Source organism: Phascolarctos cinereus, unplaced genomic scaffold (genome assembly GCF_003287225.1).
Source record: "Phascolarctos cinereus isolate Bilbo 61053 unplaced genomic scaffold, phaCin_HiC Scaffold_1;HRSCAF=81, whole genome shotgun sequence".
NCBI classification, from domain to species: domain Eukaryota; kingdom Metazoa; phylum Chordata; class Mammalia; order Diprotodontia; family Phascolarctidae; genus Phascolarctos; species Phascolarctos cinereus.
The window spans coordinates 173,100,380-173,126,457 of NW_027555514.1; the positions used below are offsets into that span (position 1 = coordinate 173,100,380).

Consider the following 26,078-nt stretch of genomic DNA (forward strand, 5'->3'; position numbering starts at 1 on the left):
TTTATGTCCTCATATGGAATTTGGCCCCCAATTTTAAAAACTTTAAAAAAAAAACTAAGCACACTGACTAAGTTGCCAAGAGAAATTTGGAGAACATGTTTTATTGGATTGCTTTAATAACTGTTTTGTGTTTGCTCTCGCTCTCTCTCTCTCTCTCTCTCTCTCTCTCTCTCTCTCTCTCTTTCTCTCTCTTTCTCTCTCTCTCTCATCCAGTGAAAGAGCAACAGGCTAAATATACTAATTTCTTTACAGTTAAAATCTGATATGAGCTGAATTTGTACATTCACTGATTAAGATATTCACATAGAGATAGATTATCTTTTTGAAAAGATTATTTTGTAGAACAAAATGACTGTAAACATAGTGCTTAGCTATCCTTACTTCTATAAAAAGTCCCTACAGAAATTTAGGATAATACATGAACAATTCATATAAGACTTATCCATATCTTCAAGTATTCATTTTGCATGCTATCATAGAATCTCATTCCTTTGTTCAAGGAGAATTGATTCAAAATGGAATAATCTGAATTGATGCCCAAAGTTCACATTTTGGAGAAAAATTTGGTTGATTTTTTGATAATATGCAAACTTTTCATATTGGTGGGGTCTGAATGTGTGACTAAATTGTGATGGGAACTCTTGGTGTAAAACTCTCTCCATTGATATAGATTGGCAACTCATCTGTAAATTAGGGTCTTAGATACATTGAAAGATTAAATAATTTTTCTCAGGATAGCACATACTTGTTGTATGCTAGATGCACAACTTGAAGCCTGGTCTTCTTGGCATGATAGCAGGGTCTGTAGCCTTTGTATCACTCAGTTTATGATTGCATTGATGAAATACCTCTGTAATATCAATGTTGATGTACAGGATTATTTCTTATCTCTTGATTTAATGATAAAGGATTTTATTTTGCTCCATAAAACCTTCCAGTTTTGGAGAATGTGATTCTTTTATGTATGACATATTGGAATTCAAATGACAATATGCTTCTTATACAGAATTCTTATTTTGTTTTGCAAGTTCATTCATTGTCTTGTGAAACATATAATTCACTAATATGAGTAAAAAATTTAACTGCAATCATTTTTATTGATTGTCTAAGATAGTTCGTTCTGTGGCCTAGTGGTTATAGTAGTGGAAAGGGTAGCAGTTGGGAAAATTGAATTCTAGTCTGGGCTTTGCTACTGACTTGTTGCATAATCTTAGGTAAGTTATTAAACCTCTTTGTTTCTCATTTTCATCCAAAAAATTGTTGATAAGACTACCAGGCTTATCTGCTTACTGTGTTGTGAGGATAAAATGAGATAATAGAAATAAATATGAGAATAAAATTGAGTTAACAGAAATAAATGCTCTTTGAAAATAAATAACTGAAAAGTTATCAATGCATCTGCTGTCATTTTTTTTCCTGTAGGATGATGAGATGTTCTGATTTAGAACATAATTCTGTGTTGCCTTTTCTTTCCTCTGTCCAACACTACTTCCTGTTTACTGTTCCTTCTAATTGCTATTGAGGAAGGGAAGAATTTTTAGGTGCATTTGAACACATTACTTACTTACACACGTAACACTCCAGTAAATGACAATTACTCAGATGTTATTCTTAATCTCTTGTCACACATATTCCAAGAATTTTTTTTTGGATGGTGCAAAGAAGGGAGACTCTAGTTCAAAAGTGTGCTGGTACATGTTTAACAGCTGGCTTTCTGGGGGGAAAATGTACCCACGACACACTTTTAATCTGCATTATCAAAATTTTCTCCATTGCTTTCTTTAGTCTAGACAATCATAAAAACAATAAATTAAGTCCTTATTTGCAGGGTGTTAATGTTCAAACTTTTTAATAAGCTTTTATGTTTTTAAGGATAACTTGGAAATAGGTCAGAAAATTTACACCAAGTAATTTATTGTGTCATAAGGCTCTCTGTCTTAAAAATGTTGTTTCATGGATTGATAGAAAATCAGTATAAATGAATGCAAACTCTCTACTCTGATGTTTCAGGTTCTTTACTAATTCCAAATGGTCTTTCCAACATTATTTCACATTTTTCTTCATTCTCCTTTTGATGCTGTAGCCAAAGTAGACCCAAATTCCCTCTCCTTTCCTCTGTCCCTTTGTTCACGCCATCTTTTTATTTCTGGTATAGACCTCCTCAAATTCTTTTTTTTTTGGGGGGGCTAGGCAATGGGGTTAAGTGACTTGCCCAGGGTCACACAGCTAGTAAGTGTTATGTGTCTGAGACCGGATTTGAACTCAGGTCCTCCTGAATCCAGGGCCAGCACTCTATCCACTGCGTCACCTAGCTGCCTCTTCAAATTATTCATCTATTGGAACACTCTTCCTAAAAGGCCCCCCTTTGATGTCAGTTCCATTATAAAGTCTTCAATGATTCCACCAGCAAAAAGTGACACCTTTCTTCTTGAATTTTTCATATTATTGTTTGACTTTTCTTATTCACTTAATTATATTTTACTATATATTATAGGTATTTGCTTATGTTTTACCCCTCCCACTCAATTGTAAGCTCCTTGAGGACAGGAAATGTGCCATTTATTGTCTTTTTACCCATGGTGCAGAGCATATAATAAGAACTTAGGAATCTTTAAATTGAGCTGAGTGATTTCTGTGTTTTTAAAGAGCACCTATCTCCTAGGGTTGTTTTGACCATCAAATGAGGTAATATTTTAAAAATACTTTGCAAACCTTGAAGAGCTGTACAAATGCTAGTTATCACTACGACTGCTGCTGCTGCTGCTTCTACTAACACTATGTGTTAGATGAGACAGATAAATAGTGTAAAGGAACTGAGATGCATGATGGATATGTGATATATTGTGACATGCATGTAATATATTGGTAGCTGCAAGACAGAGCATGGATTCTTCTTGTTAAGGTCAGAGAAATTTTCAAGAGACTTAAATTTTCTCTTAGAGAATGAAATCAACTTCAGAGGAGATGGGAAAAAGGGGGTGAACATAAGGAAGAATGTTGTGCTGCCAAAAGGAAAGTTAAAGTCCTGAATAGTTAAGAAATCATATTTGGAGAGGTAGAAAACAGGCATAGTTAAGTTGTGTTCCCTTTGCCCTTTCTCCCCTAGTATGTTCCCATTTCCCTTACTTCTCTTTCTTCTCTTAAGGCCATCAAATAGAACCATTCTTTCTCAGCTACCTCAGGCCATCTGTCTGTGTTAAACTCCTCTGTGACCCCTGAATATATGGTTCTGGAGGAATACTTGTCTCTTCTCCTTCTATTAGAATATGAACACTTTATCATCCTATATCCATTTCTAAGGAATAAAATGAATTTAGCTTTCTAGTTTTTTCTTGATTCTTGTATTTGCATTTCAGTCTTCTACTCAATTCTACAAAATTTTTTCTTTTCTTCAGAAATACTTGAAAGTGCTCTATTCCATTGAACTTTCATTTCCCTCTCCTAACCCTTCCCCATATGTTTATACTAAGTTTTTCATTGTAAATTGCTCTTGGTTGTGTAACCATCTAGGACAAGAGAAGATCAATCCTTGAATCAGGGTGAGGGGATGGAGACTTTTATGAATGTGAATGTAACCACCAAGGGTAAGTGATAGGCTAGCTGAAAAGTCCTTTGGGATTTGTAGTTTTTCCAAGTTTAGGGAAGAGAAGAACTTATATCATCACATCAGACTAGGGCAAGAAGGTAGAGGAGGAGAGAAGTGTGAATGAAGGTATGACAGGGTGTTTGTGGGGGTATCAGCTCTTATTCTAATAGCAGGAGTGCAGGGGGGAAAACCTGAAAGGAGGAAGGGACAGTCCCTATCCTACCCTTGCCTTACTTTTATTTAATCATCTTTTTAAAAAAATTGTTAGAAGAATACATTTGCAACATTTCATATTAATTTTATAATTAATAGCCTGGGACTGAGCTTGTTTTTAAGTTTCCTGGCACCATTTTTTTATAACACAAGAGTATTGGATGACATTGCAAACTCAAGAAATAGAGAGATGTATTTTATAGCACATGACTGGAAGCTAAAACTCCAGCCTGCTTTTAGAGAGTTCATCTTTCTAACAGGAGAGCTGAACTGAAATTACAGCACTAAGTCTTTATCTTTTGCCTTTTGGAGTGTAATGTACAAGCTCTCTTCTCTTTTATGGGGTCAGCTGTCAAGTCTTGTGCGATACTTTCTCTCATAGCTTTATACTTGAACTTGTTCTGCCTGCTTGTAGTATTTTCACCCTGACCTAGAAGTTGATTTTGATCATGATATCCCTGGGAATTTTCTTTTGGGGTTTTATTTCTGTATGTCACTCGTAGAATCTTTAATTTTCAGTTTGCCTTATGATTCTAATAGATTTGGGTAGTTTCCCTTTATGGTTTCTTCAAATATAGTATTCAGGCTTTTTCTTTGATTATGGTTTTTGGGTAGTACAATAAATCTTAGATGAGCTCTTCTTGAACTGTTTTTCAAGTTATTTCTTTTTATAGCAAATAGATAATTTTTTTCTATTTTTTAATTTAAGAATTTTAAAAATAATTTTTGTTGGCCCACTGACAACATTCTAAAGATCTATTCTAATTTCCAGGGAATTTGTTTCTTGATTAAATGACCACTTTCTGTTCCTTCTTCTTTCAAGTCTTCCAAAAGTTTACTCCTATTTATAATATCTTGCTCTGCTTATGATTGTTGTGGTATTGTTCCCCTCTTCTCTGTTGTTCTGTTGAGCAATTTTTGACCCATGATGTTTCTTCATGGTATTTAGTGTCTTCCTGTGCTTACTCTTATCTCTAACTTCAATTTTTAATTTATGGGTTACTGCCAGACAGAGGCACTACCCTTTTGCCCACTTATGGTTGGTGTAATCTGGCCTTGTTTCATTCTGATCTTGCTTTCTTGTGTTCTTGTATCTAGTGTCTTTTTCTTTGGAGTCTATATACCCAAAAGAGAGGCAGACATAAGTGTTGCTGGTCAGAATTCTATTATTGGCTATCCCTGATTGGAATGCTAGGTAGTCTGTCCCACTGAGGTTTACTGATCGAGGTTCTGTCTCATCTGTATTTCATGGGGTTTTCCTGCTCAGGGTTATGTTCCCAGAAGTCGTGTAGTCAGATTTTGGTGATTTAATTGTAAAGAGCTTAGCATAGTGCCTGGCTACATAAATGTTAGCTATTATTATTAATTAATTGATTAATAAATTTTTTTCCAGAACAAAATATTTCCCGTATTCTCTTGTTTGATGTTACCTGGCTCATTCAGATTGTTCTGTTTTAGATTCCATAATAATAAGTGGGTAGTTATGTGACCAGAAAGAAGGAATCAGCTGAGAGAGAAATGAACCTGACTGTGCACATAGCTAGCAATTGCAAAGCCAAGGTTCAAAAGCCGAAGTTTTCTGATAACAAATCCATTGCTTGTGTTCCTGTGTCAAACTGATCTTTATAGTTGTTGACATCCATTTTCACAAAAGTGTTTTAAATAACGTGCGTCATAAGGCACAACTTGTTTTGTATTAAGCCAAATGCTCCTTTTCGAGGGCAAGTTAAGAAGATGATAATTTGGGTAGACACCTGAATGTTCAGCAACTTAAGCTAAGAAGCCAATCAAAGTGTGTTTCCTTTAGGACTTGACTTTTAGTAAGTTAATAATGAGATTGGTTATAGCACAGGTGCTGAGTTTTCTCTACTGCCATATTTAGGCTCCTTATTTTTAAAGGACTTATTATATTCTCAGTGGTATGGCCACAGTAGACTTTTTTTTTAGTGTTATGAGTTTTATTAGGTAAGGGGAGGTGTTCAAGAGTGAGGATTTCAGGAGGCTGTAAGAGTTGGTGAGTGTGTGTGTGTGTGTGTGTGTGTGTGTGTGTGTGTGTGTTTGCATGTAACACACCCTAACTACTGCTGTTTATAGCTTATTGCTTCAAAGCAATTAAATTGGGTGAAGATCTTGGACTTCTAAAGCAGTAAACAAATACCAGACATGTGGCCACTTGCTAGGTCATAGTTTCCCTTTGAACATAGTCTTGCCAGTAACATGAAGCAGCAAATACTGAATAAATGAAAAGGCAAAACATTTCTTTGTACCAGAGAGGAAATCAGTGCAAAAAAAGCTTACACTTGTTTTCTGAGTGTTAAATGAAATGAATGGAATCAGATTTGAAATATTATCCCTGTTTCTTATCAAATTGCTCATTTCACCTGGAATTTAAACTGTGTATTTCTATACCCCCTTTCTCTGTCTTCTGTCAGAGTACATTGCTGAGACTAAAAAGACTTCACAGAAGAATTAGGCCAGTTAATGTTCAATGCAATAAGTTCTTTTATTTGTTTTGTGGAAGTCCACAGTGGCTTTAAGCATTGAAGGAAGCAGGAAACAGAGGGAACTATGGAAGAGTACTAGGACTTCTCACAGGGAGGCTCATTCTTTTTATGGTCCAGGAGTTATGTCCCTCAACTAGAGCAGGGTATCTATCCCCTCACAATGAGGTTAGCACTGACACCTTCATACTTGGGTTACCTGCCAAAGCTCCCTACCCTTGCCCCAACACATGTCCCCTGGGGCTGGAACACTTCCAAAATAGGACTGAGAAGGGACAAAGAAAGAATGCAATGAAGAATGTCACCAAGGAGCCATGGATCCTATTATCTTCAAGCAGAGGTATGCTGGAGCCAGCTTGTACTGGCTTAGGAGAGCCAATTGTTAAATTTTCAGGGTTATCCTTTGTACCTTGGAATGTGGTAAATGCTACACACCAGGGCTTGGTTTATTGTTTAGTTTATTGTCTAGATTTAGTGATGAAGAAAATGTTAATAATTCAGATTAAACTTAAAATGTGTTATACTTTTCTGACAGCTGATTGTTAAACATTTATCAGCACCCATTGTTTTTAGGCCATGATAGGAAGAGAGAATCTATCATGGATACATGCTTCATAGTACCTTAGTTCTTAGAATTTCATTAGTTATCATAGCTACTGGATCAGTATTACTGACAATATAAACCGGATATTATTATACCATGGCCAATCCAGCTTTTCCTCAATTGATTTAACAGGAAGGGAGACATTAAATAGAGAGGAAACTAGAAGTTTCCAGGCTAGAATGTCCTAACTTATAGCTGTTTCCTGGTTATGGGGGTAGGAACTCCAAATAATGGGCAGAGTAAAGTGGAAGGGATATCAGGCAGAAGGAAAATCTAGAAATAGATAGCCTATTGGATAAAGATTAGGCCAGAAACAACAAACAAACTAGACCTTTTTTTTAGCCTAAACCAGCTTCCTTACTCTCCTTTGCTGTTTTTTCTATCTGAATCAGATTGCTAAACAACATTCTTAGCATGCTCTCTTTCTACCACTAAAAAATGCAATTGAAATTTAAAACACTAATTTTATTCTAGTGAATTTTTGTTCTGTCACCCTGGGCAAGTCACCTAATCTCTGTCTGCCTCAGTATCCTTATCTGTAGAATGGGATAATAATAGCATCTCTGAGGGTTTTTTTGAGGTTCAAATGAGATAACATTGTAAAGCATTTTGCAAACCTTTAAGTGCTATATAAATGCTATTATTATTATTATTATTATTATTATTATTATTATTATTATTATTGTTTTTTATGAGGCAGTTGAGGTTAAGTGACTTGCCAGAGTCACACAGCTAGTGAGTGAGTGTTATGTGTCTGAGGCCAGATTTGAACTGAGGTCCTCTGACTCCAGGGCCCATGCTGTATCCACTGCACCACCTAGCTGCCCCTATTATTATTATTGTTATTAATTATTATTAATCAGTATTATTTACATGTTGATAATACCTTCTTCCTATGTACTTACTCCTCCCTGGGATTGTTTTTTTTGGCACAATGCACTTTCCTGATTCGCCTGACTTTTAGTCTCTCCTTTGCTTGATCGTCATTCATGCCATACTTCCCATGTGTGATTGTATTCCAAAGTGCTAGCTCTCTCTCTCTTTTTTTCTCTCTCATTCTTTCATTCTTGAACTTCCTCTCTCTTTCTCGCTATTTCTTACTCACCTTCCAAGGCTTTAACTATGATCTCTATTCAGATGACTCTCAGATTTATATATCTATCTATATCTATCCCTAGTCTTCCTCTTGACTAACAGTCTTAAACAAAGAACTGCTTACCAGATATTTCCAAATTCCAGCATTTTTCTGAATGCCCTAGTTGGTATATTAAATACACCAGGTCAAAACAGAACAAAGTATATTTTTTTTTTGATATGTCCTCTGCCTCTTTCCAACTTCCTTTCTTCTGTTGAGGCTACAATCATCCTTCCAATCAAATCCCAGGCCATCTTGAATTCTTCCATATTACCTATCCCACACATAACCTTATAAATTCTACCTCCACAATATCTATTTCCTTAATTCTCTTCCATTCTCTCATATACCACCACCCATATTCAGGTCATTATCACCTCTTGCTTGGCCTGTTATAATAGCCTCCCAAGTGGTTCTCCTACCTCTAGCCTAATCCATTTTCTACATTGCTCCCAAATGGCTATTCCTAAAGCACAGGTCTAACCAAGTTACTTTCCTGCCCAACGAGCTCTAGTGGCTTCCTTCTTCCTTTAGGATAAAATATAAAACTCTTGTTTCATGTTTAAAGCTCTTCACAGTCTGACCTATCTTTCCAGACCTATTGCACATTATTCTCCTTCATGCATTTTATATTCTAATCAAATTGGGCTGTTTGCTGTTCCCCAGACTACATATTCTGTCTCTGAAACCATACCTGATATCCACTGCCTTCTCATCTTCACCTCTTAGTACCTTCACCTTACTTTAAAGACGAACTCAATTCCCATTTCTATCCAAGACCTTTCTTGATCCTCCATATAATCACTTTCTATTTGTTTTTCTATATATGTTACTGCCCTTCTCTGCTTCCTACCCCCAATTTAAGGCCTTTGAGGGCAGAGGTTTATTTTTTTCTTTGTAGATCCAGGATCTAATACATTTATACCATATAGTAGGTGCGTAATACATGCCTGTTGAATCAATGAACATTTCTAATTTATATGCAAATAATTATCTTACTATAAAATAGCTTATAACTCTACTGAAACATTACATTAGTTATTTTGGCAGTTTGGAGGAAGATGAGGAAGGACCAGTTAGACGTCTGACTATCTTGCAGATGAATAATAACATTCAGTTAAAATATCCTGTGGAGGGCTCCCTTAGGAAAGGATAGGCTCTTGGATATTTCCCAGATAACATGTTTTAGATACTGCCATAAGTGGTAAGGATGAAGGAAAATTTCCATGTCAGGCCCCAATTCAAGTTGGAGTTACACATCAGTTGCCTGGGGTTTTACCACAAATGTAAATCACAAAACCCACAATACAAAGAAATCTGTAATTTCTTCATTAACTAAAGTCTCTTTACTTGAAGTACACACAAGCCAAAGTGAATGGATACCACCCAGATAGCATTCCCATTCTTTTTTTTATTTTTTAATTACAAAAAGGATGAAAGAAAGAAAATATATTAATGTGTTAAAATTTTTGAGGGATTTTCCCCCTTTTATTTTTTTTGATTTAATTGATCGTGGAGGTAAAGATTATACTGGCATAGGGTAGAGAATGAATGCAGTAGTTAGGTTGTTTATCTGTCTGTTTGGTTGAGGGGGTTTATTTTGCTTGTTTTAGTCATTTCATTTGTTTCCATGTGTTTTAGAGATGCCCTAATAATATATGTTTGAAAAGGTATAATAGAGTTTCCAGCTACAACTTATAATGGGGGAAAAAGTAATGGACAATGAAAAGGAAATGAGAGAATTTCTCCATGTCCATTTTGGACATTTATATGAATTTTAAATTCTTCATGCTCTTCCAAACCCACCCACACAACACCATTAAAAAATATGGTGTGTGTATCAAATACAGCACAAATTTCCATGAAACCATTCCAAAAGAAACTGTGAGTTGCCCATGTAACCAATTTTGTCCTGAATTTCCCTGTGTAAGTGGAAATAAATAGCTGCACTGGTCTCAACTATACTTCAGCATACTAGCTTTATACCTGTTTCAAAATATGCTTGCTTAGTAGTAATAGTTTTCCTTAAATAAGACGCTGTAATCAAAGCAAAAGAACTGAAAGAATCCCTTATTTTTTATAAATGGGATAGTTTTGGAAATGGCATATTTAACCTTAACACGCTCATCATTTAGTAAATATAGTTTCACAATTGATTCTACATCCTGGAAAATTGAAGATCGAAATTCTTAGAAGACTGAAACATTTATTTTTTCTAACTGGAAAAATTAAAAAACAAAACTAAAAAAAAATTTAAACTAAGCTCTTAATCTGTTTCCAATGTTACTGGAACTTCAGTGTTATTGAACCTGACTCAAACTTTGATTAACCTCTCTCCTTCATCCCTCATATCCAATAAGTTGCCTGCTCTCATCATTACTACTACATCATATTCCTCCTTAATTGAGATCTCTATATGACCACTTGCTCAAGAAATTTAGCGGTTGGGGCAGCTAGCTGGTACAGTGAATAGAGCACCAGCCCTGGAGTCAGGAGGTCCTGAGTTCAAATCTGGCCTCAGACACGTAACATGTGCTAGCTGTGTGACTCTGGGCAAGAGACTTAATCACAATTGACTCACCACACACACAAAAAAAATAAAATAAAATAAAAATTAATGATTCCCTGTAACCTCTAGACTAAAACTCCTTTGTTTGCAAGCCCTTCACAATTAGTCTCCAACCTCTCTTTCAAGATTGATTTCACATTATTCCATATTATGCACTCTATATTTTAACCAAACTTGTCTATTTGCTCTTCCTTGAAGACAACATTTGCCCTGCTATCTCTGTGCTTTTGTACAGGATGTCATCTCCTGTCCATTCATATATTTTTCTCTTGGAATCTCTAGTTTCCCTCAAGATTCTGTTTAAGTACTGTCTCTTACAAAAGGCCTTTCCAATTTCCATAGGTGTTAGTGTGTCTCTCAAATTACTTTGTATTTATTTTACATATATTTTTATTCATTTATTTATTCATATATATATATATGTATATATTAGTATGAACCTACGATTTATCATATATCTCAAAGGTGGGACCTTAACTTAGGTGTTCTTGAGTCTGAGGAGACTGGCTCTCTGTCCATTACACCATGATGTCTTCTTCATGTGTGTATGTGTGAATATAAACTTATGTCTTTTTTTTTTAATATTTAAGCTTATACAGTTCAGGATATGGACTGGACCTGGGATTTTATTGTTATAGGAAACTCCAAAATGAAGAAACTCCCTCTACCAATGCAGTGGGTACCTTCTCTGAAACTTGGAGTCTTAGAAAGCTACCTAGAACAGTGGTGCAAAACTCAAATAGAAATTTGGGGGGGCACTAAACCATCCATGAGGACCCCAATGAGCTGCATATTCACTTAGAAAACCACATATTAACCTCTCTCTCTCTCTCTCTCTCTCTCTCTCTCTCTCTCTCTCTCTCTCTCTCTCTTTGTATTTATATCTATATCAATGCATATTTGTAGATAGGTATACTGATTGTGTTGGAAAAAAATTTAGAAACAAACAGCACCTACTAGAATGGGAGGCAGAAGTATATATTTCTATAGCCTAGAGACCATACTCATCTATATGAGGATGAAAAACTTTCTGTGATCTCTTCTGTGTGTGTGTAGGTATCACTGTTACAACAATAACAACAACAACAATAATAATAATAATAATAATTAGTTAGCATTTACATATACCTATTATGCTACCATAATAAAATCTACTATATGCTAGACACTGTATTAAGAACTTTACAAATAATATCTCATTTGATCCTTACAATAATCCTGGGAGATAGTGCTGTTATTATCCTCATTCTACAGTTGTAGAAACTGAGACAGAGATTGAATGATTTGCCCAAGGACACATAGCTAGCAAGTATCTGAGGCTGAGTTTGAACTCAGGTCTTCTTGACTGAGGGTCTAGCACTCTAGCTACAGTGTCACTGAGCTGCCAATTTCCCACCAGCAAATGGCTAGAAGATATTAACTGAACACACACACACACACACACACACTCACATATATATATATATATGTATATATATATATATATATATATACTTAGAATGATGATTTAGTCTCTATCAGATTAGGTAGGATTTCACCTAGTGACCAGCATGTATAGGTTCCTTATATTTAGGTGGCTTCTTTTAACATTTAAAACAGCTACCTTGACTGTACCACTTCTTCCTACCTCTCTGTGCATTCCTCTTTTCACATCTGTGTTTTTCTGAGGAAGGCATTCTCTAGCTAGACTTTGGGATTTTGCCAGCTACTTTTTCTGGCTGGCTGAATAACATCGTACAAGCCTACTCAAACCCTGAAGAATCAAAGTACCTTCCCCTCCTGAAGCTGTTTTATCATGTTCTCTTCTCTCCCACACTTCCACCCTTTCACTTGGCAAAACACAGGCTTGGAAAATTGCATCACTAAGTCACTCTTTCAACTCTTGATACCTGGCTGTGATTGTTGAACTAGGAAGAAGTACACTGAGGCTCACACAATATGAAATTAGTTTTGTAGTCCAATTTGTATAAGAGATGAATTTGAGAAGGGGGAGTTGAAGCAAGTGGAAAAAAAAAAGAAAATATTGTTTCCCTTCTCAGATGGAGATTTAGATCTCCATGTGGGCATAAAAAGGTCATTTTTGGCCTGAGGGGTTTGACGCTGTTCTTTTAAGTTAGACCATCAACATAAACTATTTTCAACACTTGCCATGAAGAGCAAATGACCTTTAGTTACTTGCCCAGAAGACAAGTGGTGAATTAACACACTAAATAGAGGGTGCTAACATCTCATTCCTTATCCTTATTTAATTTTCAATGAAAAATTCTTAGAGATTTTGGAATATAGAAGTCAAATGATATGACTTTTTTTCCTTTCATGTATAAATGTGATATTTCAACTGAGATCTACTGTATCAGTTACACGTTTTGGTCGTGCAGTATGTGTCTCCCATTTGGTCACTGAGAGAAGGTGAAATGATAAAAAGACCAGATTGAGAGTAGAAGTAAGGTTAAAGGAAGGTGCTAAAATGCTGGTGCTTACAAACCACCCTTTATTTAACTGCTCTTTTGTCTGGCAAGAGTCAAAGATTAAGTAGATTGTTTCTTCAATAGGAAGTTCAAATTGGCCTTTTAGATCTGATGGCAGATTCCTTGTTGGCACTGCAGGTGGTTCATATATTCATATTTTTCTGTTGTATGGAAGGAACTCTAGAAAGTGGAAGGTAAATAGAATATCAGAGATGCCTGTAGTATGAACAAAGGAATTTGGTATTGAGGAAACATTTATTTAATCTTAAAATAAATGTACATATTATTAAATTTCTATTACAATTTGTTTGTTATTTTTTCCTCCAAATCTTTTCACATTATTTTTCAACCTTTCAAGCTCATTATAGAGGAGCTAAATTCAATTATTCTCTTGTCTCTTTTGCTATTTTCTGTCCTGTCTCAATTTTAGGAGGAAAAAAACTAATACTCAGATCCTGTTTATAGTAAAAGTGTGAGAGCTAAACTCCTGTCATCTCCTACTTCTTTTGAGAAGCTTTTGTAGCGAACACTGCTGTCTTCCTGATGTCCAAAATATTGAGTTTTAATCTTAAGAAAAATAAGGAATAGTGGTAAAATGGCTGCTCTGAATTTGATGGGTAGACTTATCTATCTCCTTCTGTCACTTGATGATGATACGCTGTAGTACTGGAATTCAGTGTCAAAACATTGCCTGCCTTTGTTTGGGTGAAAGAAGTCCTCCATAGACTTTAATCAACCTCTTTCAGAAACAATTTGGTAGAGTATATCAGTGAGTCTGAGGTAATTTCTGCTTCTCTTCTAATTCTGGTAAATTCTATTTTAGATAGAATTTTGTACATGAATTTTCACCTGGCAATTTCCAAAGCAGGCAAGAAGATATACAATTTTTTTTTCAAAGAAAATGTGGTCTTTCCCATCAATCCGCTTTTTTTTAATTTATTTTTTCTGGTGCTCAGAAAAAAAAATCTACAGACATATAAAATAATTTGTTTTATAGATTCCCTTAATTTAAGATTGTAGTATTTTAATAGAATAATATATCAGGAATATAAGCTTCAGTTTTACATAGCGGACAAAATAATAGGCAGTTTTCAAAATTTTTATTTAAAATATAAGTGATTAAATTTTCAGATGGATGAAACATAATCCTGCCTGTTGTTGTCTTAGTAGGTCTACTCTGTCTCTGGGGCCAGTTGTTGAATACCTAATGTCACTCGTCCAGGCATTTTACTATTGGTATAATAAAAAGTCCTAGCTCATTGACTTTTAGGTGCCCTCTTTTTTACACAGCACATGAAATGCTCTTTTGTAAGTGTCATGTAGAAAACAATCATCATTTTTTTCCTCTTCAGATTCTAAGCCGCTGTAACTTCTTAGAAATTATAGAAAGTAGAGAAAAGATAAGTCTTAGATCTCTTTTTAAAATATTTAAAGGCTTCATAAAAAAAATCCCCAAACATTAAATATAAGATAAACTTGATTACCACGTGAAAAGAGTATAAGCTACTGATTGACTCAAGCAATAGTTTGTTCCTTATTTCCAAATAAACATGAAAGCATATACCAAATGAATATTTTTCAGGAGGCATTTTAAAGTAATGGATGGTCAATTGTTGGAGAGGGAGTAGCTGCCACTGCCTCAATGTGGGCATGAAACATAGAAGACAGAAAACTTCCAAGAAGCCATGCTGATAATTCATTAGCGTGGCACAACCAGAAGGCAATTCTGAATCATTTGTTTCCCTGTCTTAGCCATAGAAAACTCCATTTAAAAGTTCTTATAATAACAGCTAGAATTTATATTGTATGCACTATGTGCTAGACACTGTGCTGTGCTTCACAAATATTAGCTCATTTAATCTTCACAACAACCCTGGGAGGTAGGTGCAATTATTAGCCCCACATTACAGTTGAGAAGACAGAGACAGATAGAGCTAAGTGACATATTAATTGACAAGTAACAAGTAATTATCTGAAGACAGATTTGGACTCAGGTATTTCTGACTCCAACCCCAGCATAACATCTACTGTGCCACCTGGTTGCCTCTGAGGATGGTCAGGGGAATTATTTTCAATGTATTTCAAAAGAGAGATGATTACAAAATAATAGAAAGGATAATGGATAATAACCTTTATTTTCTACCTTGTGAATCAGTCATTTATCCTCTTCCAGCCTTTGTTTCTTCATTTGTAAAATGAGGGGGTTGGATTAGATCATCTCTAATGTCCCTTCTGGCATTATACCTATGTATTTAATTTGCATTTCTCAAATTATTAGTGTGATTTGGGACATTTCTTCATATGGTTATTGATAACTTGGAATTATTCATATGAAAACTGCTTATTCTTATTATCTATCAATTAAGAACTGGATCTTATTCTTATGCATTTGAAAATTGTCTATTGTATCTTCTGTGATTCTCTCTATTCCTTGTTTGGTCATTAATTTTTCCCCTATCCAGAAATCTTCCTAAAAAGAAAGTTAATTTCTTTTTGTTTCTTCTAATTTTCTTATTATATAACCTTTCATATCTAAGCCATGCATCCATTTGGGGCTACCCTTTATTATGGTGTAAGGTGTTGTTTCTAAACCTAATACATAAATATAATATGGTACTTATTGTGCCATAAGAAATGACCAAAGGGATGGTTTCAAAGAAACTTGGGAAGACTTGAATAAAATGATTCAGAGTGAAGTGAGAACAAGAACAATTTGTATAATTACACTAACATTATAAAGACAAACACTGTTGAAAGACATAAGATCTCTGATGGACACAATGACCAGGACCAATGAGGAAGCATGCTTTCCACTTCCTGACAGAAAGGTGATGGACTCGAGGCAGAATGAGGTATATAATTTTGGACATGGCAAGTGTGGGGATTTGTTTTACTTGACTTTGCATAAGCATATTTCCATTGGCCAGTACCAATGATCATATTTCACATAATTATAACTTAGAATAATATGAATTCAAATACATGTGACCACTTCATGAGATCCATTAGTCAGATCAATTGGGACTTAACTGTATTTGTTACAAGCATTTTTCTTTTTCTTTTTTAGTTTTCCAGTGGAGTGGGAGGGTAGTTCAGAGGGAGAGAAGATAATGTTTGTTATTTGAAAAAAATCATAAAGAAACTGATAGAAATATGAAAGAGAACCTTTTTGTCAGCGTGGATGGTTATACTAAATGGATAAAAGACCACATATTGTCTCTATTTTTATCTTTATCTCTATTATCTATGTCACTGAATAGGAATGCTGCAAGATTATAAGTAGTTCATTCATATGTATTTCTTGTATAGTTGCTTCAAGTGACATTGATCTAGGCCTAGAAATGAGTAAAAAATGATTGATTGGCCTGGATTGCATTTGGGAATTTGGACAGCGTGTTTTGATAATCCCAAACCCCTTGCTGACATGAAATCCTCTCTTTATTACAAATATTCTCATGGTGATGTTATACGGATGTAAATTATAAAACATCACAGTCTCAGAGGATTCAGTTTCAAGTAATGCAGAGGGAAATGGAAAGATGCATGGAGTATAATAGAAGGATGAAATCATGGGTCTGTCAAAGTTAATGTCTATTTTCATCAATATAATTTCATTTGGATCCAAGTATAAACCATGTAACACTATAACCTGAAAACAATAAAAATCAGAGTATTCATGAGAGGGAATGGATGAGTTGTGAAGGATGAGAAAGCATGGTTGGGTTGCCATCTGTATCTCAACAGGGAATATCTGCATCAACAAGATCACAGGTTTATTGAAGCTGAAGCACAATTCAATTCAACAAACATTTATTTCATTTGTTTACTTTATTAAATCTATGTGGAATTCACATTTTGCATACTTTCTTATGGATTATTTCATTGTCTTGTTAAATAGCAGCTGCTTTTGATATCCACTACCTTTCCCTACAAATTCTCTATTCTACTGAAATGGTTCCACTTTTACCTCTTTGCTTTCTTGTTCAGATGTTTCAGTCGTGTCTGACTCTTTGAGACCCCATTTGGGGTTTTCCTGGCAAAGATGCTGGAGGGGTTTGGCATTTCCTTCTCCTGCTTATTTTACAGATGAGGAAATTGAGGCAAACAGGGTTAAGTGATTTGCCCAGGATCATGCAGCTAGTAAGTATCTGAGGCTGGATTTGAGCTCATAAAGATGACTCTTCCTGATTCTAATCTCAGTTGCTATCCACTCTCTCTAGTTGCTAGGTGACACAATGTATACAGTGCTGGCCTGGAATGAGGAAGACCTGAGTTCAAATCTGGCCTTAAATGCTCACTAGCTGTGTGACCTTGAGCCAGTCACTTAACCCCATTTGCCTCAATTTTCTTACCTGTAAAATGAGCTGGAGAAGGAAATTGAAAGCCACTCCAGTATCTCTCTCAAGAAAAAACCCAAAAGGGTCACAAAGAATTGGAAACAACTGAACAAAAACAACAGCAACAGACACATGGGTCAGTAGTCTCAGTTGTCTATTTTTCATTTGTTTGTTTTTGGCTAGGCAATGGTTAAGTGACTTGCCCAGGGTCACACAGCCAGTACGTATTATGTGTCAGAGGCCAAATTTGAACTCAGGTCCTCCTAAATCCAGGGCCGGTGCTCTATCCACTGTACCACCTAGCTGCCCCAAGTTGTCTCTTTCTTTTTTCCAGGGCAATTAGGTTGGTACAGTGGATAGAGTGCTGAGCCTGGTTATTTCTTTTGAATTTTCAAGGGGATGTTGAAGAGGTAGGGTCATTTACTATTTCTCACTCTTCCATCTTCCTGGAATTCGTAGAATCTTTTAGGAAGATAATTTTAATTTAAAGTATTCATTCCATAGAAGTCAGAAATATGGAAATTATCTCAATTAGGGATAATATAAATGAATAAGAATAAATAAATAAATAAAATTAGGGATGGTAGTAAAAGGCAGTTTAGACATAATATGTGCTTTATACCCAAAGAAAGCAACAAATTTAATGTGCCTAAACTTGGATATAAATTTTATTAAATGGATAGAGTAAGAAAAAAAATCTACATTTATCATTTTTAAATAAGAGAAGATGGAACTTTTTTGGTGAAATTTACCTTCATTTCAGGTGTATTATTACTAGTAAGACAACTTGAGAAAGTGAAGTGGCAAGCAGTGTGGATGATTAATGGATTGAATAGATTGTCTTATAAGGAAAGATTAAAAGAACAAAATGTGTATGCTAAAGTAAATGTGAACTATGGTAGGAGGTATGATGAATAGCCCAAATTTACTCCTTTGTAAAGCTTTTGCGTCCCTCAGTAAAGGCAAGATAATGTGTGTATCACTGGTATATAGCCTGTAAGCTCTTTATAGTACTTTCAGGTCAGTGGCATATACTACCTTCATATATACATGTACAACTCACACAATAACCCTTCTCTAGGATAATGAGTATCTGAGTAAACAGTGTATTCTCATAGGTGGAAGCCAGTTTTAGAAAAGAATTTAGCAGGAGAACTTTCAGGGGTTTTTGTACTATGTGGACATTTGACTGATAAAGAAAATTTGAGGGGCAGAATGTGAAATATGTTTTAAAATTTATACCTATGTGAAGTTGATATGTGAGAAATATTTAGGTAAATTGATACTATACTCCTTTACTTTTTCACTAATTTCGTTTTTTGGATTCATAATTGTCCCCTAGATATTGTCACAAGACATTAAACTGATAGCTAACAGGAATATTTTTGGTTAATAATCCTTTAAAACTGATAATTATATCAGAAAAAGTTCTATTACAGTTACGACTCACTATACTCCCTGAGAGCTTCCTTAAAGAGGTTGATAAAAGTTCATAGGTAATAGCTGAGGCAACTTTAAAAAGGGGGTTTCTATCAAACCACTGCAAAACAGAATGATATTGAAAATAATGTATAATTACTCATTCGATTTTCAGTCTCATTTAAAAAGACTACCCCTGGTAATCCATGGCTCATCTAAGAGGGCAATTCATGACATTTTCCAGTCTATAGAATTAAAGTGACAAAGGAGGGGACTGCCCATGATAGGATTGAGTTTCTGTGGTGAAAAATTGAGAATAACCACAAGGAACTTTCATTAAAAGGAAACTACTTTAGAGCTAAATACATGGGCTTGTTTTTGCTACTTTGACTTTCTGGGAAGTTTCTACATATTTTTTCTTTTTCTTTCTTTTTTTTGGTAAAAGAAAAAGAAATACTTTCTGAGTTAAAGTGTTATTTAGAGAATAACACACACACACACACACACACACACACATGCACATGCACATGCACATGCACACACACACACCCTGGCTGTTTTTGAAAGAAAAAAATGAGGAAGTTCACTCAAATGACTCATGTAGAGTCAGCGATATCTGAGAATAAGTACTATTGTAATTGTGTTTGAGTTTCCCTTGTCAGTATCTTAACTCTTTATTTCTCAATTGTTTACCAATTATGAAAGAATTGGCATAGACTCTCAGCTGCTGTTTGGTGGGCAAATTTACTGACCAAAACAGGGCAGCAAGAATTGATTCTCCACAAAATAACAAATATCAAGGAAATTATTGAGAATCAGACATTTATCTTGAAATTTTTCTGTCTAAATTTCCAAGTTTTTATTCAGAGACAGTATCAATTATTTACATCACAAATTATAATTTATTATAGTGTTCTTTAAAAGGTGGATTATACAAAATTGTCAAACAGAATCACATCTAGGTAGCAAATGAATGAAAATGGCTTTGAAATATGAATTTTTGAGAAAGTATATGTTTGAATTTGGAATGTGCAGGTCTCTTTCAAATAGGTAATATATTGTTGGAAGTGGGGAGACCTTCATTGAAAGGAGTCAGATTAAAAGTTCGTGAAAATCAATGAAAAGGTGTGTGGTGTCTTACATTTAAATTTTATTTTCCCAACTGACCAGTTGCCACATTATCGCTGTTTTATGTACAGCCTTATTGATGTTCAATAGTGAGAGATAGGACAGTGACATTCCTGATTTAGAAAAACTTGGTGTCAGCATTAACATGACTGAATAATCTATGAGGAAAGTTCTCAATGTGTTGTTTTGACTGAATAAAAACTAGTCTGATTTCCCCATTCTCTGCTTTGGGGAATTCTCCTTAATCTTTCATTCTTTGTCAGAACAAACTGACACTTAATGATCAGGAACATGAATTCTGAGCATACACTTTTCTTTTCATATGAGAACCTTTCTTACTATTCCAACTTAGAGTTAAGCTATGCTTAAGGGAAATCCCTGATTATTACATGAATTGCCTGTGATGTTATTGAGAATTTAAATGATGTGGGCAAGGTCAAACAGGTGGTAAGCCTCAGAGATGAAATTTGAACCCATATCTTGTGCTTTGGAGACAATGCTCCTTCCATCTACTCATGCTGCTTCCCTGAGGCATCCAGTTCAATACAATCAAAATTTAGTAAGAGACTATTCTGTGTATGACATATAACCAACAACCCATCAGAAAATCTCATAAACTTTCCTTTTAAAGAAAAAATGCTGTAAAAAGAATAGGAAGATAACAGACTTGTTCATTAAGGAATTTTAATGTAAAGATGAAAATCTGCCTAGGCTTTTAATATAAGAAAACAATAAACTATGTAAGTAGTGATAAGGGATATGATATGATAAGAAAAACAAGTATATTCAACATTAATACTAATACTTTAGTACTTAATGGTAATCCACAAAACGCTTTTAGTATGCCACCATAAAAAAGAAAAAAATTCTATAAATAGATATGTTAGAAGAGCTTTGACTTCAAATTTCCTAGGGTTTTTTTTGGGGGGAACCAGGTGTAAATTCATTTTTAAATGGTATCAACCCAATTTCTTGCCATTTAGTTTTAACTCAGATGTTTGAAAGCATTGACGTTTTTTCATAGAAATGTTGTTATTCTTTTTTTTTCATTTCTAATACATCCAGTTAGTACTTTAGCAAAATATATTATTTTTTTGCACATTTCTGTCATCAACTAGCAGCTTTGGTCAAATGTAATTTTCTGTATATACTGTCATTTTCTGATAGATTTCAATGGAAAGAAAAACACTGTCCATTACTGCTAACATTCTGGTATATCACCAAAAAATGGTACTTTGCACTAAATTAATACCTTTCATCTGAAATTTTTTCAAAAGTTTAAAAACACTAATTTATGGTAACTTTCAGTGCCAGCAGTGTATGTCCCCCTTTCAAAAGGGAAAATAACTTCAAATAAGAAATTATTTGACTTGTCCAAATCAACAAAAGGAGTTACTCCTATTTTTCAAGTGCAACAGAAAATAATCTCTCTTATTATTCTTTATACATATACTTTGAATATTAGTGCATTTTTTTCTATGGGGTCCTGAGAAGTAACCGTATTTCAATGTGTATTAGAATGCTGATTGTAGAGAGTTCAGAATTATTTGGTTAAGGAAACATTTTGTATTTAAAAGAGTTGTTGATTTCTAAAGCAAAAAAAAGAGATATATGCATACACTTATTGCATATATAAAAACATTCTTTGTGACCATGTAGCCCAATTCTTTCAACTTAACAGGTGAAGAAAATGAGGCTGAAAGAGGTTATAAAATGTAATTTGTCCAGGTCCCCAGGCTCCAAGTTCATTGGTTTCCCCCATTATTGTTTCTTTCAAAAACATCTACTTGGGATTCTTTTTATCCTTTTCATCTACCTATAAATGTAAGATCTTGACTTTCTTTTTCCTCTTACTTCTTTTACCAACTAGTTATTATTGGTCTTAATTAAGTCTGGATTAGTCCTTCTTGCTCTCTCTTCTTTCAATAAGTCAAGAACTTAGGAGAACTCAAGAATTAGACAGAAACATCTGTATATTAGAATCCCTCCAAACAGTAGCATAAATAGCCTCTGTCTAGGTTTGGGATCCCTTTTTGGGAAGCATACTTTGTCAGGACAGGTGTTTCATATTTTACTCCTACAAGGCTATTATTTCTGTTTCTGCTTACTTTTATCACTGCCCAGATACTATCATGTTTCTATTTTTCAGATTTTGGGACATAAGTGTATGATTTATCTGATGTTTATTTAGCATTAACACATGATCAGTGGCACTTAGAATAGAAATTGTGGATGTTAATAGCAACAACAACAATAATAGTAAATACAATAATAGTGTTATTAGTCACCAGGATTTAGGGGTCAAATGAAAACCCCTCGCAAACTATGGGACTGATTCCCTCAAGAGAGATCTAGAAAGATGGATACTTCTTTGTCAAAAAGGAAGAAGAAAATTAATAGATATTCTTAGAGCATACAATAAACTGGTTAAAAATCTACATAAATATTTTTCTAGCAAACAGAGCTCATTTCACAAAGCAACAGAACACTGATAACAGGTATACACCTCTAGATTTGTCGCATGGAACTCGAAGTGCTTTATCTCTGGACAGGAAATACAAAATGACTAAAATTCAAAAATGGGAACATAGGCAACTCCATAGGCACCATCTATAGATACTTAGTCAACAGTGTGTTGACAAGAAGGGCCAAACAACTGACTGAGTCATGAAGATTCATTTATAAAAACAAAGGAGATAATGATAGCAATTCAGGATCATGTCACTGCTACCAAAATTTTGAGAAAAGTTATCTTTAAGGGACTAGGACTTAGTGATCAATGCAAATTCTGCAGTGAAGTGATTAAAACTGCATAGCATATCACTATGGTTTGCAAAAATTTGCCATATACCTAGAAATGCATGATTAAGTAACAAGGATTATACACCAAAGGTCACTATCTTTTATAAAAGAGCAGATGACAAATACTCCGTTACAGGTACAATCCCCAAAATATCCTTGGGAATTCATCAGATAAATTATACAGCTTCTCAACAAACCTTTTGATCAATTCTTTTCTTGCTCCTCATTTCACCTGGGAAATGGACAACATTTCCATTAAGATTGATATGAACCATCAGCATAAAACAGTTGGCCCATCTGTAGCATTTCTGGTTTAGCTTCCCTAGGTCTGTGCAATACTCATTTTGTCCCCAAAGACTGCCTCATGCAGTATAATTTTATTTTTGTTTTGTTATGCTTTATTTATTTATTTACCCATTCACTATTACTGATTGACTTACCTCCTATTATTTACTCTGGTCAAGGATCAAAGTACAAGCTGCCAAGTGGCTTTATCATTATCATCATAATAAACAGACAATTTTAAAATCACCTGCTGTGTGCAAGGTACCATGCCAGGAGTGCAAAGAGGCATAAGACACAATTGTGATCATTAAAGAGCTTATAATTTAGTTGGGAGGCACTGCTGAATATGTCTGTATCTGTTCTGGGAGCCCTGACAAAGCAGGATTGTGGCAGGATGAGAGATATGGCAGCCGTAACCAACTAGGAGATTTACTAGGAATGAGGTGACCTAGGAGAAAGATTAATCTGGTGGTGATGGGCAGGATGATTTGAGTGTTGAGAGACTAGAGGCCCGTAAACCAATTATTAGATTGTTGCACTTGTGAAGGTGTGAGGTAGAGTTGAAGGAAGAAACTAAAGAATGGTGACTGGAAATCAGGGAGGGGGACGAAGAAGAGGGAGGAGTCAAGGATGATGTCAAGGTTTTGATCCTCAATAACACAATTGTATTTGTAGATATAGTGCCTAGAACATGGTAGGCACTTATTATATCACTGTGATGGATAAACTGCATATATTTAATACACTGGATATTGACATAATTTTGAGGGGATGCTTTTCCAATAAGAAAGTGATTAACTTGATGTTTCATAATTTATCACACTATTTCAAATGAAGGTTTTTTAAGTTAATATGGGATAAAGTGCATAAGAAAGCATGAATTAGTCAATAGCAAATCTTAATCCAATAATTTACATAATAAGACATTAACAAATTAAACAGTATTAATCATACATAATTTTCCTACAGACAAAATTTCCCCCATGACAGAACTCAGTATCTGAAATGACATTACTTTGGGTGTGTCATCCAGATGGATTTAGTCAAGCATGACTTTAAGGCAGTTTATGCCCACAGAAATAATTTTCTTACATTGTAAGTGATTTTGACATTATCCTTGTCACATAAGTAGATAGAGTGGTTCAGTCTGCTAAGCCTTGATTAAAAAACTTTTGTTTTAGCCAAGGTGAAAAAAAATGTTGTGACAAAACAGAAAATAAAACCTGATGTAGTCCTCATTTGAAGATGGTCCTTCAGATCTGATATCTGTGTATTCTTAAGAATGAAATAGTTTGTATAGCAGTTTTCATGCAAATTGAGTATATAAATCTAAATATATAATAATGATAACCATATTACCAAATAGTTATTCTTTTAATAAACTAATTGTATGGTCTTGTCTATATAGCCAAGCTCCTCTTCTTCTCTTTAGGGTATTCTATTGTAAATCTTTTGGTGATGGTGGTGTTGGCAGGCTTTTTCTTGTTAGTTTGGGATTATTTGCGGGTCACAGATAACAATTAGCTATGTAAGTAATATTGGTACATTAAAACATCATCACATCCCCTAACTTTCTGGCATCTCTGAACTTATGAGAAATGCTAAGACCCCATGACTGATATGCTTGAGTTATGAACAGGAAGTATCAAAGAAAACCTGAGCTAGCTTCTTTGATCCATAATCACCTCTGTAGCTCTGGAGGATACTTTAGTCTATTCTTTCAAACTGGGGACTTTATCCATATAAATAAAGATGATAATGATAATAGTGGCTATTGGCTTAGAGACGTAATGGCATACAAATAGTTTTAAATGTGGGAAATACATCATAATTTGCTTTAGGTTGTCTAAAAATCTTGTTTTAGGATGGAATAAGTGTGTATGTTTGTGTGTGTGTGTGTGTGTGTGTGTGTGTGTGTGTCTGAGAGAGAGAGGCAGGGAGAGAAAGAGGAGAGAGGAGAAAGAGAGAGAGAGAAAGAAGAGAGAGAAGGAGAAAAAGAGAGAGAGGGAGAGAAAAAGAGAGAGGGAGAGAAAAGAGAATAGAGAGAGGCTTTTAGAAATATATGTACATTCTGAGTATGAATCAATTCATATCACGTCCTATGTTATTATTAAATGTATTTTTCTTAAAAGATTTTAATATTAATGAAAAGTCTCAAGACTGCAAAATGTCTGTAGGAATCACTTTAAAGGACCAAACAGACACTTTGCACATTGCTTGAATTCTTGGCCTTTTTACTCATGTGGATTTCACAGAAGCCAATTACAAACATTTTCATTGTGATAGACACTGTTCAATGAAGACCCTTATTAACCCTGGGATACCAAGGCAAGATTTCCTTCATTTTTGACACAAAATTCAAACAAGTTGCTTAGATCTCCATGATCAGGTTCCCATTTTGTCTTTGAATTTTCAGCTTCACAATGTACTGTTGTGTCTGTTAGCGTAGAAGAAATGATTTGGACTTAATAAACTATTAATTCCCTATTGATTTGGAATTATTAGAATGGTTACTGCTTACCACATCACAGATTGTTTTATATCACCTGTGAAGGGAAGGCAAAATAGGGAAATGTCATGTGAATACAACAGGATTTTTTCACTTAAGAGCCACCCATTTCACTTGCTCCATTCTCTGGGGTCAATCCAAAGGCATCTCCAACTTCCTTTGGGTCCCTGTCACAGTTTGCTTATCTGTTTGCAAGGCGTCTGTGTGATCTTTCCTTTTCCATGCTTTCACTTTTAAGATCTTGCCTTTCTTATGTAAAAAAGGCAATTAGAGTCATATCTGTTTATTTTAAATAAAATGGCTGTTAATTAGTGTGATCAAAAACTCTGCCATTGTAGACTATGGGCTTCACTTTGTAGTCATACTAAATTGAGTGTGGTTTGGTGCCAATTGACATGATAGCAACACAAAGTCTGGGTTTTTTTTTAACTTGATGAACAAACACATTTATGAAGCTTTGTTATCTCCTGGTTTAGATCTATAGGTTCTGAACACATTTGAGTTTTCTTATTTTTTACTGAT

At 34.8% G+C, this 26,078-nt stretch overlaps 1 protein-coding gene across 3 annotated transcripts in view; it reads left to right on the forward strand.

The window, feature by feature from the left end:
* Positions 1-26,078, forward strand: part of SOX5 (SRY-box transcription factor 5) — a 1,266,595-nt gene that overhangs the window by 73,554 nt on the left and 1,166,963 nt on the right. The gene's annotated exons all lie outside the window — the stretch shown is intronic.